Source organism: Stenella coeruleoalba (genome assembly GCF_951394435.1).
Source record: "Stenella coeruleoalba genome assembly, chromosome: 11".
In the NCBI taxonomy this organism is placed as follows: Eukaryota; Metazoa; Chordata; class Mammalia; order Artiodactyla; family Delphinidae; genus Stenella; species Stenella coeruleoalba.
The window spans coordinates 41,762,289-41,780,066 of NC_137157.1; the positions used below are offsets into that span (position 1 = coordinate 41,762,289).

General features: G+C 38.5%; 1 protein-coding gene and 1 long non-coding RNA gene across 4 annotated transcripts in view; one reads left to right on the forward strand and one right to left on the reverse strand.

The window, feature by feature from the left end:
* Positions 1-10,452, reverse strand: part of LOC307193700 — a 32,558-nt gene extending 22,106 nt beyond the window's left edge. Inside the window, exons 1-3 of the long non-coding RNA XR_013830384.1 lie at positions 10,214-10,452; positions 9,685-9,816; positions 7,022-7,131 (exon numbers count right to left, since the gene is read on the reverse strand). This is a non-coding gene — a long non-coding RNA (uncharacterized lncRNA). The remainder of the gene's footprint in view (positions 1-7,021; positions 7,132-9,684; positions 9,817-10,213) is intronic.
* Positions 10,453-10,537: 85 nt separating this feature from the next.
* Positions 10,538-17,778, forward strand: part of OSBPL8 (oxysterol binding protein like 8) — a 193,730-nt gene continuing 186,489 nt past the window's right edge. For all 3 annotated transcript variants that reach the window (XM_079937597.1, XM_079937598.1, XM_079937599.1), the window contains exon 1: positions 10,538-10,926. The gene's annotated coding sequence lies outside the window, so the exon portion shown is untranslated. The remainder of the gene's footprint in view (positions 10,927-17,778) is intronic.

Consider the following 17,778-nt stretch of genomic DNA (forward strand, 5'->3'; position numbering starts at 1 on the left):
ATAAAGGAAAGCTCTAGTTTACTAAAGAATGTTAGAATATAGTAGGAATGATGAAATTAGAATTAATTTTGCAATTCTTATTGAAATTATTGGCTCATGTAAGGGTTTTTAATGGGTGTTAAAGGATGAGCTTCATGTTTGAAGGGGAAGTGGACATCTCTATACTATCAAAGTAATGTCATACAAATTACTTCCTAGTCACAAGTTTATAAAGTAGAGATAAGACTGCCATATCATTAATTCAGTTATCAGTCTAAGCATCAATAATTGTCATCAAATAGCATGAAAGATGCTGTAGAAAAATATACTACATCACCTACAAGTATTCTAGCCCAAAATGTTTATCTTGAATTGATCAAGTCTTCACATTTAATATCTTTTAAAGAAAGAGTTCAAAAAGCCATTTTTACAACTATCAAAAATCATGTTCTCGTTTGCTAAGTGACTGGGAAGGCAGAAAAATAAGGAAATGTATGCATTGTGCTTAGAGATAAATTTTGTTTTACTATGATTCACTGTACTTAAGAAATAAGCTTGGCAAGAGGTGACTGCCTTAGAGAGTTGACTCCATGTATGGTAAGTAGAGGTCTGGTTGGAAGTCTTACTTGAATGGAAAACACAGCTCTGAAATTGAGTCAACCTCCTGGTTGCTAACAAAGTGGCTTTCATTCTTACATTATATGTGAGATCCTGATATTTGAATTGGGGATCGTCCAGATTCTTAAATAAAACTGCTCGCATGGCCTGAGGTTATGCTCGTCTATGTATTTTTTGTAATTCTCAGAATTAGGACAGTTGATGGAAAAGGTTTGGTATCAACAGAAAGTTGGTAGTGTGTGTAGTCTGTGTATTATTTTCTTCCAACTGAGTAGAGTGAAAATACAGTTAGAAATATTATGTAGAATGCAGTATTTCCAAAAGGTAGTAATCATAACAGTTTATATTTCTTGAATTCTATAATTCCTATAACAATATGGTAAAATAGATTTTTCTTTTAAACTCCACATTAGAGATGAGGAAAAGAGCCTTGGTGAGGTCACACAGCTAATAAATGATATGGTTGGGATTAAAACCGAGATCTGTCTGACTTTATATAGAGTTGGAGCTCAATCCCTCTACACTACACTACTTCAGTGAGTCAAATTTGTATTAATAAACTTTGTAATATTGATTGAAGTGATTTTTGAGATTTTTCTGGACCTAATAGTAATACTAACTCATAACAGTTTCTAAATTAAAACTACTCACCTAATGGGAACATTTATGCATGAAATGAAAGTATCAATACTTAGTTCTTATCAAATATTAGCACTAAAGAAATAAAACATTAACAGAATACTTTTGATTTTTTTTCAGATGTCAGTGCTATTCAAGGCAAAGCCTAAACTTTTACTTGACATTTTTTGCTACTTTTTATGAATTTGACAGTTGTGCATTTGGAATCCGTTCAAATTCTATTTGTAGTTAAATCATGTGAATGCCAAGATCAGTACATCTGCTTCTTAGCATCTCTAGAGTAATCTGTATTTGCAAAATGCCTTATATAAATTTAAACATGTTAACATGCTCAATCAGATTTATTTATCACAGGTTATATGATGTTAGGCTTTTCACAGTAGTTTAAAAAAGGTTTGGAGCAAATAATAGGTAGCATGGGTTGCTTTTGATTTGAATACTTTTACTCAAAATAATCATAGACATGATAAGGAGGAAATGATTATTATATTTGGTTAAGTGTAGAAAATAAGTAATAATTGTAGAGTACATTTCCATTAGCCTGACCTATAGGTAGAGAAAAGAAAGTAACATGTTTTGAAGGTCTTTTTTTTTTTTTTTATTAAGCAGGGGCACAGTTATAGTTGAGAGTATGTGTCCCTAAGAAATGAGACATTTTAAAAAACATAATCACATATCATTATTATAATCAATAATTCCTTAATATCATGTAACACGCAGTCAGTATTAAAATTTCCCTGATATCCCACTAATTTTTTTTATAAAAGTTGTTTGTTTGAATCAGAATCTAAAAAAGGTCCATACATTGCATTTGGTTGATATGTCTGATGAATCTATTTTAATCCATAACAGTGCCCGTCTTTTATTTCTTGCCTTTATTTGTGAATAAAGGTCATTATCTTCTAGAATTTTCCCTGTTCTTAGTTTAGATTCTTGTATTTATATAGTGTACGACTTTTGTAATAAGGAAGGTGGGGAGAGTTAGAATGCAAATGATGTCAGGTCCAAGACTATTGGCTGACAGCAATAGGAAGTTAGGGGGAAGTAATCAACAATGAGGGACCACCGAGGTGAAGTCTTTGGCCATCTCTGGAAAGGAGTTAACATTCAAAGACAAAGTCTTAAATGGAGCTGTGCCAACTCCAGTCCATTTCCAGGAGGGGGTTACAGAGATTAGTGGTTAAAGGAAAGGACTGGGGGAGTGGGAGCCTGGTCGTAGCTGTACATGTAAGAATAGTAGGCAAAAGTAAAGCTCGCACAGGAATTGACTGAAAACAACTAGGGAAGAATATCAGCAAGGCCCAGAACAGAGGGATAAACCTGACCTGAACGCACTAGGTGGATGTTATTGGAACACAGAGTAGGTGCCTTTTTTCTCCCCATTGTCACCTCTGGGTACCAATGTTCTAGGGGGGTGGAAGAGACACCCAATACCTAGGATATCTGGTAGCAGGCATCTAGATAAGTAGGACCTGTCCTTGTTGGGAGGGGTAGGTAGATGGCTGCTACCTGATAATGTTGGAGTATGACACCTTCACTGCCAGCAGAGACCAGCAGAAAGGACAGTTTTGAAACACTGTTAGTTTATAGGGTGGGGCCTCTTGCCCGCTTCGCATCCATTTCAGTAAAGAGGTGGAGTAACCTATAGATTCTTAACAATTTTTTTTTCTTTGTAAATAGGATGGGCCTCAGTCCCAGTAAAACTGATAACTTATTAAATTGAAGAATTAGGTACAATTTGGTTCAAACAAATTGAATTACTTGTGACCTCTCAGAAAGTTTATAGATATATAAATACAGGCTGAACAAAGTTAACTGGAATAATCTATACTAGTAATATATAATCTTTTATACGTTAAAAGATACAAAGAAATAAGTCATTTGAACATTCTGCAGTGAAATAATAGTTTTATCAAGAAAGTATTATAGAAGTAAGTATATTTTGAATATTATCATGAGGTTGAGGGAAAGAAAGATAGTAAAGCTTTGGTTAAATAAAGTTATCATTTCTTTGCATTACAGTTACCACAATTTTAGAAATTTAAGGGATTATGTGTTCTATGTTTCCCATGTTTACATAATTGTGATAACAGCCTTTTATACACTCTCCTAAAATTGAAATGAAAAACACATTTACAACCTGGAAAGCATAGTCTAGGTAGCCATCAGAAAGAAATGGCTTCTTTTAAAAATTTATGTGGAGTTTAGGGTGCCCTCTGAGCTTAATTAAAACTCAGGAGTCAATCCTTACACCTGAGCATAAATTTATAACTATTTCCAGAGATGATGTTAAAAGTCAGCATGCACCTAACTTTGAATAGGCAATGTGGGTGGAAAGAGTAGGCAGAGCTTTTCACTAAGACTTAATTGTCCTTAACCTGTGAATACATAATTACATAATTCATTATGATGAACTTTCATGTGGGAAAGTTCTATGGTGGGAATCATTAATTCTTCATAGTTATGTGAAAAAAGTATATAATTCTGTTTTTTATTATTCTAAATCATGATCTCCTAAATATACGTTAATGCCTTAGTCTGATTATTAATGAAATATCTTCATTGGTACATTATGCAAATTTGAACTAAGAATGTCATTATGAAGAAAAACACTTAAAATGCTACACCAGTACAGTTATTTAAAAAGAGAATACCAACAAAATATTAACACAGTTTTGCCTATATGGATGAGAACAGAGAAAAAAACAGAAATGTTTAGTGTTTTTGCTTTTAAGGGCATATATTAGATGGAGATAATAATACAAATGGGTGACATACTTGGTCCGATGAGGTCTATTTAATAGTCGGTGTAAAGTGAGAATCTGGTTAGACTTATTCTGCTGTTAGGCATCTGAAAGATTATTTTTTTTCTTTTAAAAATATAGAAATAGGACTTCCCCGGTGGTGCAGTGGTTAAGAATCCGCCTGCCAATGCAGGGGACATGGGTTCGAGCCCTGGTCCGGGAAGATCCCACATGCCGCGGAACAACTAAGCCCGTGTACCACAACTACTGAGCCTTGCTTTAAAGCCCACGAGCCACAACTACTGAAGCCCATGTGCCTAGAGCCCATGCTCTGCAACAAGAGAAGCCACTGCAATGAGAAGCCCGCGCACCACAACGAAGACCCAATGCAGCCAAAAATAAATAAATAAATAAATTTATTAAAAAAAAAAATATATATATATAGGGCTTCCCTGGTGGCGCAGTGGTTGATAGTCCGCCTGCCGATGCAGGGGACACGGGTTCGTGCCCCAGTCCAGGAAGATCCCACATGCCGTGGAGCGGCTGGGCCTGTGAGCCATGGCCGCTAAGCCTGTGCGTCCAGAGCCTGTGGCCCGCAACAGGAGAGGCCACAACAGTGAGAGGCCCGCGTAACGCAAAAAACAAACAAAAAAACAAACAAAAAACATATATATATATATATATATATATAATTTTAACAATTCTTATTGTTTTGCATAGTCAATAGTTTTTAGATTTATGTAAATATTTGCCACTTTCAATGCTTTTCCTTTAGTCTCAACCCTCAAACCTCCCATTTAGGATCATTTTATTTTTGTCTGAAGAAAGAAAATTTCTTTAGACTTTGTTAGTGAGAATCTATTAGCAGGGAACTCTGCTCTTGCCTAAAAATGTCTTTATTTTTGCCTCTTTCTTGAAATATCTTTTCACTGGGTATTGAATTCTAGGCTGACAGTCATTTTCTTTCAGCCCATTGAATATATTATTTCATTGTCTTTTGGTTTCTATTGTTACTGATGAAAAGTCACTTATCACTTTTGAGGATAATCTGTAGTTTTTTCCTCTACTACTTTTAAGGTTTTCTCTTTTGTTTTTATTTTCCTAGACTTTCACTATAATGTATCTAAGTGTGGATTTATTATTCTTTAACTTGCTTGGGATTTGAGAGACTTCCTAAGTCTGTGGATTGGAGTCTTTCATAAGTTCTGTAAAGTTCTCATCCACTATTTTGTCAAATATTGCCTCTGGCCCATTTTCTCTTTCCTATTCTTCTGGAGCTATAATTAGAATTATTTTAGATCTTCTCACAATGTCTTCCATGTCACTTAGAGTCTCTTTTATATTTTTCATTTATTTTTCTTTTTCTGTTGCATTTGGGATAATTTTTTCATCTTTATCTCCCAGTTCACTAGATAGTATTTCTGCTGTGTCAAATAGACTATTAAACTTGCCCATTGAATTTTAAATTTTAATAATTTATTTTTTTAAATTCATTAAGTTCAATTTTTTCAAGTATCTTTAGTCATTCTTGTTTTCTGTATATATTTTCAAGCTTGTTTTTTATTCCTTTATTCTTATTTTATATTTTTTATAGTCTGTGGCTGGTAATTTCAGTATCTGTAGCCCTTTTTAATCTGTTTCTGCTGTCTTATATTTCTACTGTTTCTCACTAATGGTGTTTTTCTTCTGTGCTTGTTATTCTTTAAAATGTGAGCTGCTAATTTTCCTCAGAATTTTATTTATAACCATTCTTTAAGGCTTAAGATGAAGGTGCATTCCTTCAGAGAGGATTGGCATTTGCTTCTGCCAGCTGCCTGAGAGCACAATTCAAAATTATTCTTAATTAACTTATCAGCTTAAGGTGGTTTGGGATCACCCAGATAGTATGAATTCAAGTTACGTTTTTGTGTGAGAGCTGCATTGAGTCCAAATTCTGAGATATGATTTTGCTTTTCCCTTGATCATAGGTGCTAACATTTAAGATAGTAAATTTTCTTTGTAGACTTGGGGATGGGTGTGTATGCTAGCAAGGGGCAAGTTTATTTCTAACATCTTTATTCTGAATGAATAATCCTTGGAACCAAAGCTTTCTCCCCCCACGCCCCACTCTGTGTAGGGCAGGTCATGGGTTTTGTCTCTTATAAGACCACGAAAACGTCATGTTAACTGGGTTTGGCAAATGCCCATGGGGTAAAGGCTGGCTTTAGGATCTGCTCAACTCTCTAGGTTTCTGTCTTCATTTAATTTTCTTGACCTAATAATTTCTTACTTTATTGCCAGTTAATCAATATATTTAATAAGGTTAAAAAATATTTTTCCAGGTATTTATTTGTTTTCAGTGTGATCACTGACTGAGGTACCTATTCCATGATATTGCCAGAAACAAAGCCTATATTCTTCTTTAAAGTTTATTATCCAAATTTTCCTGGAGGGATATTTGGTTAAGATAAATAATAGTAAACAAAAATGCTTAAAATCAATATGCAAATATTTTGCAAGCAAATCTGTAGATTTTATAAAGAGTTTCTTTTTAATATAAATTTTAGTTGAATGTTTATCAAATATGTGGTTGACTGTTTTGTAGATGTGTATTATTTTGTTTTATTAAATAGAAGTTTGAATACTGTTCTATAGTGCATTTAGCCTTTGAACCACTAATCTGCTGGCTCATATTCACTTTAGGTGATCTGCCAGGTTATACTATATAACAATTTCAAAAATCTCTGTGACTTAAAACAATAAATATTTATGTTTTACTCTTGTTTCGTGTTAGTAGCTGCAGGTCAGTTGCTGCAGTACTGCTCCAGGGTAAAGGTCAGTTTCAGGTCTGCTCCACATATTTTCTTATTCTGAGACCCTATTTGGAACATGCTTTTCTCATGGTAGGCAGCACAAGACTAACAGATTGCCCTGAATGTTGCACTAAAACTTAAAGATGTTAGCATGTGTCACATCTGCTCACAAACAATTGGCTAGAGCAAGTCGTTATGACCAAGAATAATAAAACAATCTACCATAGTCTTTAAAATTATTTTAAATACCTTATTTATGTTTGAGGTTGCTCTCAATCCAGTCTTCTTAGAACAAATGAGGATTTTAACCTAAAATCCTCATCAGCAATCTTTGGCAATGTAAGTGTCTAAACGGAAGGCTAAAGGAAAAAAAACAAAAAACCCTTAAGCCAAATTTCTTACATTCTAGGTCAGAGTTTTCTGTGGGAAAGATTATCATGCCTGTCAGTGCTTAAACTGATTTGGAAAAAAGAACTTTTCAATCTTAGAAATGTATAATTAATTAAACACCAGGTAAAGAGATGAATTTTCAGTGGAGTTTAAATTGGATAGTTATAATAAAAAGTTTTAGTTTAATATGCTATTCTTAAAATCATTTAAGAGTAGCAAACTTGCAGGGCCTCTCTTCACATAACAAATGGAAGTTATTGAATATTTTTCAGTTACAGTGCAAGATCACATATTACAATTTCTGCTTATGTTGTGATTACATTGAAAATGCTAGACTGAATGATTATTTCCTGGAATCATAGAATACCAGATTTGAAAGGATCTGAAAAGCATATATTTTTCAACTGTAGTGTATTGATATGCCATTTTGCTGCAATCAATTGTGAGGTATGTTAAAATCATTAGTTATTCATGACAAGTAACTATTACTAGCGACAGTTAAAATACAGAATATTATTAAAGATATACTTGAAACCCAGCAGAGCCCTGTGGGGCCTTCCCAGGGACAGATCCCCGAGTCCCCTCCTCCACTCTTGTTTATAGAAAAGCTTTTGCCTCCTAGGCCTTCCCCAAGTTCCAAAGAGCAAATTTAATCTGAGAAGTGAGAAAATGCAGAAACAAAGGAAAACAGTCAAGCACAACAAAATAATAATTGTTTAGCCATAAAACAAAGTCAAGGCCTTTAGTTCCTCCTCAAGGGCTATAGATAATATCCTGAGCCATATCTTTGAGTTGTTTTGCAGAAACTAAAGCGTGTACCAGGCGGAAGAAGTTAACTGCTGACCACCAGCACACAGACCCCAGACTGGTTGGAAGCAAAAGGATGATGTGTTGACTCCCAAAATAACCACCCTGTTACCTCACCACCAACCAGTCAGAAGGATGTCCACAAGCTGATCAGGCACCCTGAGACCCTCTCCCTCACCTTGCCTTTAAAAACCCTTCCCTGAAAGCCATTGTGAAAGATATACTTGGGTCTTTTCAGCATGAGCTCCTCCTTCTCTTTGCTTGGTCCCATATTGGGCATCTTGCAGTAAACTCTGTACTTTCCTTCACCACAACTTGGTGTTAATGAGTGGCTTTACTATGTGCCAGCGAGGGCACCCAAGTCTGATTCTGCAATATACTTACACTTGTCTTCCTATAATATCTTCACTTTCACTTACTTGCATTCTGATTTTGTGTGTGTGGGTGTGGGTGTGTGTGTCTGAAAGGAGTTATAGCTAGTTTGAAAAGAATTTGCATAATCCTGTGTACACCATGGCTACTTGTTTCAAATGTGAACATTATCCCCTGGAAATAAAGATTGAGCATCATTCCTTAAAGAGCATGTAGTCAACTTCCTACTTTTATTAGAACTTGAAATACAGAGAGTAATTTATCTAGCCACATATCTAGTTAGTTACATCTATAACCTAGGCCTCCTTGATTCCAGTACAGTGCTTTCCATTTCAATAAATGACCATTTGTTTTCGTCAGACAGTATAAGAAAGTGGGGTTGAGGCATTAGAGGATTAGGCAAGGCAATTCATCTACTTCTAATCTTTAGTCTTAGTTCCCAAAGTAAAGGAAAAGCACCAGACAAACGGAGCCCAGATGGTATATTTTGCATGTTATCTATGCTCTAGGAACATTCTTTTTGAAATCTATTTGATCGCAACTCACAATAAGAAATACAGTTTAAATCACAACACAGGACATATGCACCCTCCCCCATAACTGAAACAGAAGTTTCACAAAGAATTCTTCCCCTTATTATATGTGCACTCTGATCTTCCATTTTTGATTCCAGTCTAGCCTATTTCACTAAAAAAAACAATTGACTTTTGAGCCAGTTTGAAAACCCCTGTCCTAGAAAATAGAAGGCAGGCTTCAATCTGCTGACAAAATCCAAAATTACTAGCTTTGCTGAAATTGTGTCATTCACAGAATACTAAACCTCCTTCATATGTATTTGAACTACAAGTACAATCTCTCAAACTTCAGAACAGAGCCTATAGAATCTTTTCCTCACTGGAACACCAGTTCATTACAATATCTCATAGATTCTAAGACTCATTGTTTTTCATATTTTAACATCTCTGAGTTCAAGATGTGTCTTTAAAAAATCGGTGGCATGGCATAGTTTAATTGGCAGTATTTCTTTTGTTTCTTGGGTAACATGAAATAATGGTAAGACTTAAAGTCCATGATTTCTTAGAGTTTCTATGAAATAGCTTAGTTCATAGGATTATATAGGCCGAACTCTATTGCTTAATTCATCTCAAAGTATCCAGTTGATCAGAATACTTCCTGCCGTCTTAAGAAAATGTAATGAGATGACAATCACTTAAGAAAAAAACTTAGTTCTGGGTTAGAAGGAAAAATGAGTTACAAACTGAGTTTGGTTATTATATAAAGCTTTTTCATGTGCCTTCATTGTTAGCAGAATTTGATTATGATCTTTCTGCTTTTCTACCTACCTTATTTTTGTATTGTTACTGTCTTTTAGTCACTCCCATTTTACTCTTCCTCTCAATAACAGGGTTGGGGGGAGCGTTCCTTGGACTACCGTTAAAAAGGAAGGCAAAAAGTTATGTCCAAAGTTAAGGTACCTGAAAAAAAAAATCAAGAATTAGGCTTTATTTTTTAAAATGGAACGAACTGTCAAATTCCTGTGTAGCTGTTTAAACTGCCACCAACCTAACACATAGTAAAACTTAATGACTGTGAAACTGGCACAAAGGATCCTGAACAGGACCAGGAACCAAATTAAAATTTCTAGGCTATTTGCATCCCAGCGTGAAGGAAATGCACCATCCTCTCCTCAAAAATAAAAAGCTCTCATGAAGAAACCAGTACACTAAATGTCACAATTAACGTGCTACTAGAAATAGGAACAAGTAGTTACTGCTTTCCAAGCCAGACACCACGATGCCTTCTGCTTTTCTTTGTTTGACTAAAACTCTAGTCAAGCCCCAGGCTGGGGAGGCGGGGGCCCCTGCGCCCTACCCAGGAGCTCTCCGGTGCAGCCTCCTTAGATGAGGCAGGGCCCTGCACGACCGGTCCCGAAGACCTCGCCTCAACAGGCGCGGGGCGGGCGGCGGTAGGTTCGCCTCCCGAGACCGCCCCAGGGGGTGCAGAGGCGGTTCGGCGGCGTTCAGACTCTGCCTGAACCAGGTGTTGACAGTTGCTCCAGCCCGGCTGTCTCCGGCCAGGCAGAGGAGGGTTCTCCAAGGCCGCCTCCGCGCGTCGTCACGTGACGGGAAGGGGGTGCGACCGGAGCCCGCTAGTAGGGGGCGGGACCGGGGGCGGGGCCTCGAATGTGAAGGATCTCGGAGGCTCTGGATGCCCAAAGAGGTGGCGGCTCGGCCGATGACAGCATTAGGCCGCGACGCGTTCCCGGCCGGGCGGTGGTGGTAGCGGCAGCCCGAGCGGCTGCAGCGTTTGCTTTCGCCGGGGCGGTAGCCGCCGCCGGTAGCCCGCAGACGGAGGGGAAGTGGGGGCCCGCCCTGGCTGGTAGACCGCAGGGCCGGAGTTCCCGCCCTCCTAGCGGGCCGAACGGGCAGTGCCTCCGTGGCGGCCAGGCAGCGCTCTTGGTCTGAGCTCGCGCCCCAGCTGCCGCCGGCGACAGCGGCCGAGAGAAGTTGGGGTTCGATTGGACGCGTGCCGGGCCCCAGAGGAACCGGCCGCCTGCGCCCCGCCTCTCCGGGGGCTCCACACCGGTGAGTGTCGAGCCGGTCCCCGAGTTGGGGGGCGGCGGGTTCGCACCCCTACGGGCGACTGCACCCCTTGACTCCCACGTTCTGAGCTGGGGCGGGCGGGCACTCCGGGCCCCCGCGCCGGGGAGTTTTTCTTTGGCTCCTTTGTCCCCTTTTGGAGTGGGAAATTCCAAAGGCTGGCGGGGATGGAGTGTTTTGGGGCCCACGGTAAGTGCGTCTGCAAACCTTCCAAAGCCGCGGCAGGGGCAGGGGCTGGTACGAGATTTTTGTTGGCCCTGAGTGTGTGCCTCCTCCCGAAGTTTGACTGGGCGGACGGCAGGGTCTCGCCGGAAGCCCCGGCGCCCTGGAGAGCTGGCGCTTTGTCACTTGGTGCCGTAAAGGCGAGGCTCCCGTTTTCCTGTGACAGCCCCAGAGGAGGCTGTGCCGCGCATCGCAGACCTCACCCGCCCTTGCAGAGCCGAGGGCCATGGTGGTTGGTGTTCCTCTAAACCTCAGTTCCTGTGGCCTTCTTGTAGCGTAGGAGGAAGGCGAAGCCTTTGCTGTACTTTTAAATGTAATGTTTTTGAGTGCCTTCTCAAGAATGGAATCAGGTTCCAAGGAGCTTGACAAAGAGCGTGCGTTTGGTTCATTGAGGCATCCGCTCAAGACCGGCCGAGGCGAAGCAACAGTATATGCAGATTTTCCATTCACAAAAGTCATTTAACACCCTTCTTTATGAGAGACATGTGCGGTTGGGGAACATACTTAATTTCATTTTATCTAAATGCTGCCTGAAATAATAGGTAACTTGGGCTCCTACTTAAACAGATGGGGAAATTTACCCAACTGATGACATATGCATGTTTACTTTAAATAATTTAATGAAGTTTTTGCCTTTCTGATGCTGGAAGACGTAAATGACTTCTAAGTAGTATTAGAATGCACTGTGTATGGTAGGGTTATTCGTTTTTAATTAACTTCCCCTGAAAGTTAACCTCAAATTAGTGCCACTTTAGGTCTTTTCAAATAGTCATTTAAAAGGTGTTTTTTGGTTTTTTTTAGTCCCTCCCTTAGGATTCCAAGGATTGTGGAGGAACATGGGTGGAATGCTTGTTAGGTTTCCTCCTTCCGTCCCATCAAGTGTCATCTAAACTTGATCATGCTGAGAGACTAGGATCAATTTCTGTGCTTGCTAGATAGAACCTGTTTTGCAGTGAAATTATTAAGATCATGCTAGTTTTATGAAACAGGTTGGGGAAGGAAGAGTAAAGGCATGCAATTTGTCCTCTATTAAAAGTACAGAGAATTTCAAATATTTGTTACCCCTTTATTGATAGTAATTATGTATAGAATGACTACCATATGCCTGTTTAAAGTAATGGGAAAGGGAATAGATGAAACATAAGAACTACCTTTTAGGTCTTTAATTATGGAGCTTAAGTTGTTGTGGTCAAATTCCATCTGAACCATTTGAGCTACAATACATTGTACACAGGTGCTTAGAAGTGCCTGTTTAATTAAAAATGGTCATGGTTTATTTCTCTTTCATTGAATCATAATATTTGTTGTAGCTGTGATCTATGAAAAGGTGCTGCTACAATTATTTCAGTTAGAATATTATTACATTTTAGAGGCAATCAAATATGTTTCTTACAAAACATTTATGGCACCTATAAATTTGGCAATACCTAGTTTTTAGGTTTCTTTTGAATTGAAAAGCCTTAAAATATACTTTGGAGTAAGTACATGTACTGTTTATAATGAAATTATGTTTTAGTTTTGATTTAAGAAAAAAGTGGTAAAATTAACAAAATTTGCATTATAAAAAGGTCTTTCTTTTTAAAGGACTAATTGCATAATTTAACTAGTGAGAGCTCTTAGTACATTTAAACTTGGTTTACAAATAATCCTTCAAGAGCATGTTACTTGAATTGAAGCATGAATGACAAAATAAAGAATTGATACTTAGATGTAGTTTTCTAATATTATTTTGGAAAATCCTTATCCTAATAATACTTGAAGTTTTATATTTTAATATCTATGTTATCGAAAGCTGAACACATTTATAGCGATGATTTTGGAGCATTGGGGGATTTAAAAGTAGAAGACATAGGTGCTATCTTATTCTTATGAATATGACCTACAAATAATACATAAATACAACTTGAATTAAAAAGTCTGTACATACTTCATTAATGAAGGTGCCTGCGTGCAAGGAGATTGAAGTATAGTTTCCTTGTGGTTAGGACACAGGGAGAGATATCTGGACTAATGTGTGAAGATTTCATGTCAATATTTTCTTTCAGGAAATCCCTGAAAGATTTTAGATCTTCCTTCCACCTTGGTCCCCACCCTCTCATATATCCTCTCAAAGGCATGAAGTTGAAGGTCTCATCCAGAACACATGATAGAAGGGATTTTTCCTCCCTGAAAAATGTTATCAAGTTTGCAAGGAGAGCTTTCTTCAGAGACCTTGTAGGAAAGGAGTTCTTGTTCTGAAACATCAAATTCTTCTACCCTATGTTATTCTTACTTTTATTAAAATTGGAAACAATGTAAGCTCTCCATGATAGCAAGGACCATTGACTTTCCAAATGCTTAATAGTCATCGAATAAAAAAATGTAGTTCCAGATGTACAACTGGAGAACAAAGAGGAGTATGTGATAATGTAGTTCAAATTAGATACAAGCAGTGAGGTGACAAAGAAATGATGTTGGCTTGGCAGGAGGGAAGCAGGTCATTTAATCTGGGGAACTTTCTTGGAGGAGGTGATTCTTCATTTAAGTCTTCTGAAAGCTGTGTATCTGATGATAAGCAGGTGTTCTAAGAGGGGTAGACAGCATGAACCAAAGCATTTAAATTGGACTGGGTAGTCATGTCAGATTAAACACAGTGAGTCTTTTTTGGTAACATTCTGAAGAATTTTTCTTCTTCCCTCATAACTGTTACCTCTCCCAGATAAAAAGATTGGCACACTTTATAAGAGCTAAAATTTAGAGTAGTTGAGTTTTGGAAGAGACAATGGTACAGTGAAAGCAAGAGCATTGATCTGGGGGTTAGAAAATTTGAATTGGATTTCTGGTTGCATTTTATACAAGCAGGTGTCCTTAGGCAAATCACTGGGCCTTAGTTTTCTCATTTGTAAAAGGAGGAGGATAATCCTTATCCCACAGGGTTGTTGGGGGAATGAGATTACATAATGTATATGAAAGTGCATATTTCAATATTAACACATAGGAGAAATCAAACATCAAATTATTTAAAAACTTTTTTTGTCTTTAGATCTTTAAAAATATTTTGGTGAATTTATCACGAACTCTAAATCTACTTGACCTTTGCATTGATCTATGGTGTTAACCTTTAAATTTATCAGTATCAAAATTCTAGATGCTTAGTTTTCTTTCAGTCAGGCATAATGCTTTCTGATATAAATGAGGCTTAATTGTGTTACTTCTTCATGTTATAAACCTCGAGGAATGGTAGATACCTCGAATATGTAAAGCTTTAAGGGATATGTGTTACTGAAAAATCTGAGCCTTTAGGCTTTGTTCTCTACAGAATTTGCTTTTGAAGAAATTGCCCTTGCCTATCATGCAATCTGTGTATTCATTGTTGTGGAAAAAACAGAGCATTTTCCTACTATTAAGGAAAAAGTTACCAAAAATATCCTTTATATGTTTTTAGTGGTCTGAGTGACTGTAAACCATGAGGAATCTCTATCCGCTGTGCTTTACGTTAGAATTCAATATTTTGTGAGCAGGCTAATAGACTTTTGCACCAACCTATCTAAGCTTTTTGCTCCAGTAGCTGTTTGTCCTTTTATGAATCTCAAAATTTCATTATACTTTGTGAACTCTTTGCAGTGTTTAAATCCATGGAGCAGGCTGTCCTTTGTGTAACATTTGGGAGGGAATTGTACTATAAAAAGACTAAAAAAGAGTCTTGAATCTTCAAACGATAAGCTAGTTACCCACCACCTTCCATATTCACAAAGGCCTGAAAAAAAAAGAGGAAATGTTTTTTGAGCTTCAAGACTCTTTTCAGATAAAAAGGAGAAACTGTTTGATTCAGGGTTGTTAAAAACATGATAGATTCAGAGGGAGATTGATAGTTCCTGAAGGTGTCCTAGTAGGAGTGGTTGGTCATAATAATAATAATAGCTTATACGTGTTGACTGCTAACTATGTATCAGGTACTTGACATATATACTTGACAGTGACCCCCCCCCAGATCAGACTATTTTCTTGTCCTTTTTTAAACCTCAAGCACTGAGAGATTAAGTAGTAGGCCGCAGAGCCAGGATTTGAGCTAAACCTGAGTCACAGGGAGGCTAAGCAGCAGGTGGTGGAGCTTATCAAAAGGATTTGAATTTGAGGTTTAACCTGACCTTTGACATCAGAACCTGTCCTTTTGACTGTCACATTATAATGCCTTGTATAGTTTATTTGCAGTTGCCCCTTGTGACAGGTCTTGACCTTTATGATCTTTCTCAGTCTATCTTGACTTTATGATTTGATGAAAATACAGTTTGTAATAAGATGGCCTCAGTTTTTTTCATTTCATGTGTTTTGACTGACATCCTATGTTTTACTTGGAGTAAAGCAAATAATTCTTTATTGTTCATTCAGTTGCCATTTTCTCACTAGGAAATTCCAGACTAAACTGGAACTATAAGGACATATAGTACAGTAGATACAGTATTTTAAGGTGACTTGTTACAATTTTTAAAATTCATGCTTTTTTTTTAAAGAGTAAAACTGATGCGCAGAATTGGTATGGATGATTTTTATGAGTGATATTTGAGGGACACTAATCTGTGTAATTAAAAGCTATCCTTTTGAAATGTCCACCATTAAAGTAACTTGTTTTTTGGCTGCCCGATGCCACTATTAGCAGTAGTAGTTTATCAGATTACATAGCTTCTTACAAAGAAGGCTCAGGCCCCTGTGAAAATTACAGTCTAAGTACTTTTTTTTTTCCAAAATTAAAAAAAATTTTAGTTAATTTAATTTGGCTGCGTCGGGTCTTAGTTGCGGCGCACGGGCTTCTCTCTAGTTGTGGCACGCAGTTTCCAGAGTGTACCGGCTCAGTAGTTGCGGCGCAGGGGCTTAGTTGCCCCGAAATGTGGGATTTTAGCTCCCCAACCAGGGATCAAACCTGCGTCCCCTGCATTGGAAGGCAGATTCTTAACCACTGGACCACCAGGGAAGTCCTGTGTAAGTACTTTTTAATGGGGTCAGAGTATGGTAGATTTGGGGAGACAGCAGTTCAGTCTAAGTAACACTATTATTGGGTAAGAATAATGAGGTGGGATTCCTTGGACATGAAGGCACAGGTACATTGTTCAAGTAGAGAGTAGGGTGAGGGACTTCTGAAGACAAGTTTTGCTTACTGTATAATTTTGCCTGTTGTTTTGACTATAATAACATTTAAGATCAGCGATCCAGAGGTAAAGAAAAACAGTGCTGTGTATCAGAGTGGGGAGTTTGTAATAGTTCCCTAGGCTCTTTCGCAAGATGTGGATGCTTTATAAATATTCACTGATGATCAGGGAAGGACTCTCTTAACTACCTATTATTTTAGAAATCTAGGGAGGCAGACTAGCACAGGCTCTGGAGCCAGGCTGCTTACGTTCAGAACCTGCACAGCCACTTAACTAGCTTATTGCCCTATACTGGCCCTATGCTGACATGAGATGGCTTCAGGAGAAGAATATGGTGTGTTTAGGCAAAGCAAGGCCCAGAGATGCACGCTGTGATTTTCCTGTTCTTATGTGGTATGAAAGAGATCTGGAAGTTCTCACATAATCCTAGTGAAGGAAATAGAAGTTAACAGAGTGAGAGCTAGCAAGCCTGTCATGAGGGTACTGTTGTGAGGGGAAGACCATGTTATAGACATTGTGGAGAGGGCGGCTGTGGCAGATTCAGCTCAATGCCCACCAGAATTTGTTCTCCCTCTTGCCTTAGTTCAGTTAACACTGGGAGGTGGCTGCCCAGACAGGAACACGTTTCTCAGTCATTCTCTCCTCTATCCCCATCCTCCTTCCCTGCATCTAGGTGGGACCAGAAGACGACTTTTCACCAGGGGAGTGTGAATGGAAGTGATGCACTGTCCCTTCTGAACTGAGGTGGGAGAAAAGCAGCTGTGTTTCTCCACCTTCTCTTTTCCAATCCAAGGGCCAGATGCAGAGGCTGGGCCTCTTCAGGTGTGATAATAAGATTGGGAAGATCTCTAGTCCCTCAGATTACCATGTGAAAGAAAGCTGTGCACCAAACAGGAGCACTCACGACGGAGTGTATAATTTTAAGGAGACATTTTAGTTGTGTGAAGTCACTGATGTTTATTTGTTAAGCAGCTAGTATGGCCTTAACCCAAGCATGGGCTGCTTAGAAGAGGTAGTTGAGGCCCTAAGAATATCCATAGCAACAGGAGCTGAGGGGCCAGGTTAGGAGGTCACTGGATGCTGCTGCAGCATCCTCATCAGTATATGCCATTACGACTCTTATCAAACCTCAGAGGCCCGTGAGGACCCAGAGGGCACATGGGTCCACGTTCAGACCACCCGTAACATTCCCTGTGCCCATGAAAGCTTCCCTCTACATCCAGATACCATGATAAGAATAAGGAACAGAAACTATAAACGTTTTTCTGTAAAAGTCTGAAGAGTTCTGGTAAAGCAGGGTTTCTCCAACTTGGCTTTATTGACATTTTGGCCTGGATAACTCTTTGTTGTGGTGAGGGCTGTCCCATGTATTGTAGACTGTAGAGCAGCATCCCTGTCCTCTACCTGTTAGATGCCAGTAGCACCTCCACTAAAGTACAACCAAATATGTCTCTAGACATTGCCAAATGTCCCTTGGGGGGCAAATCACCCC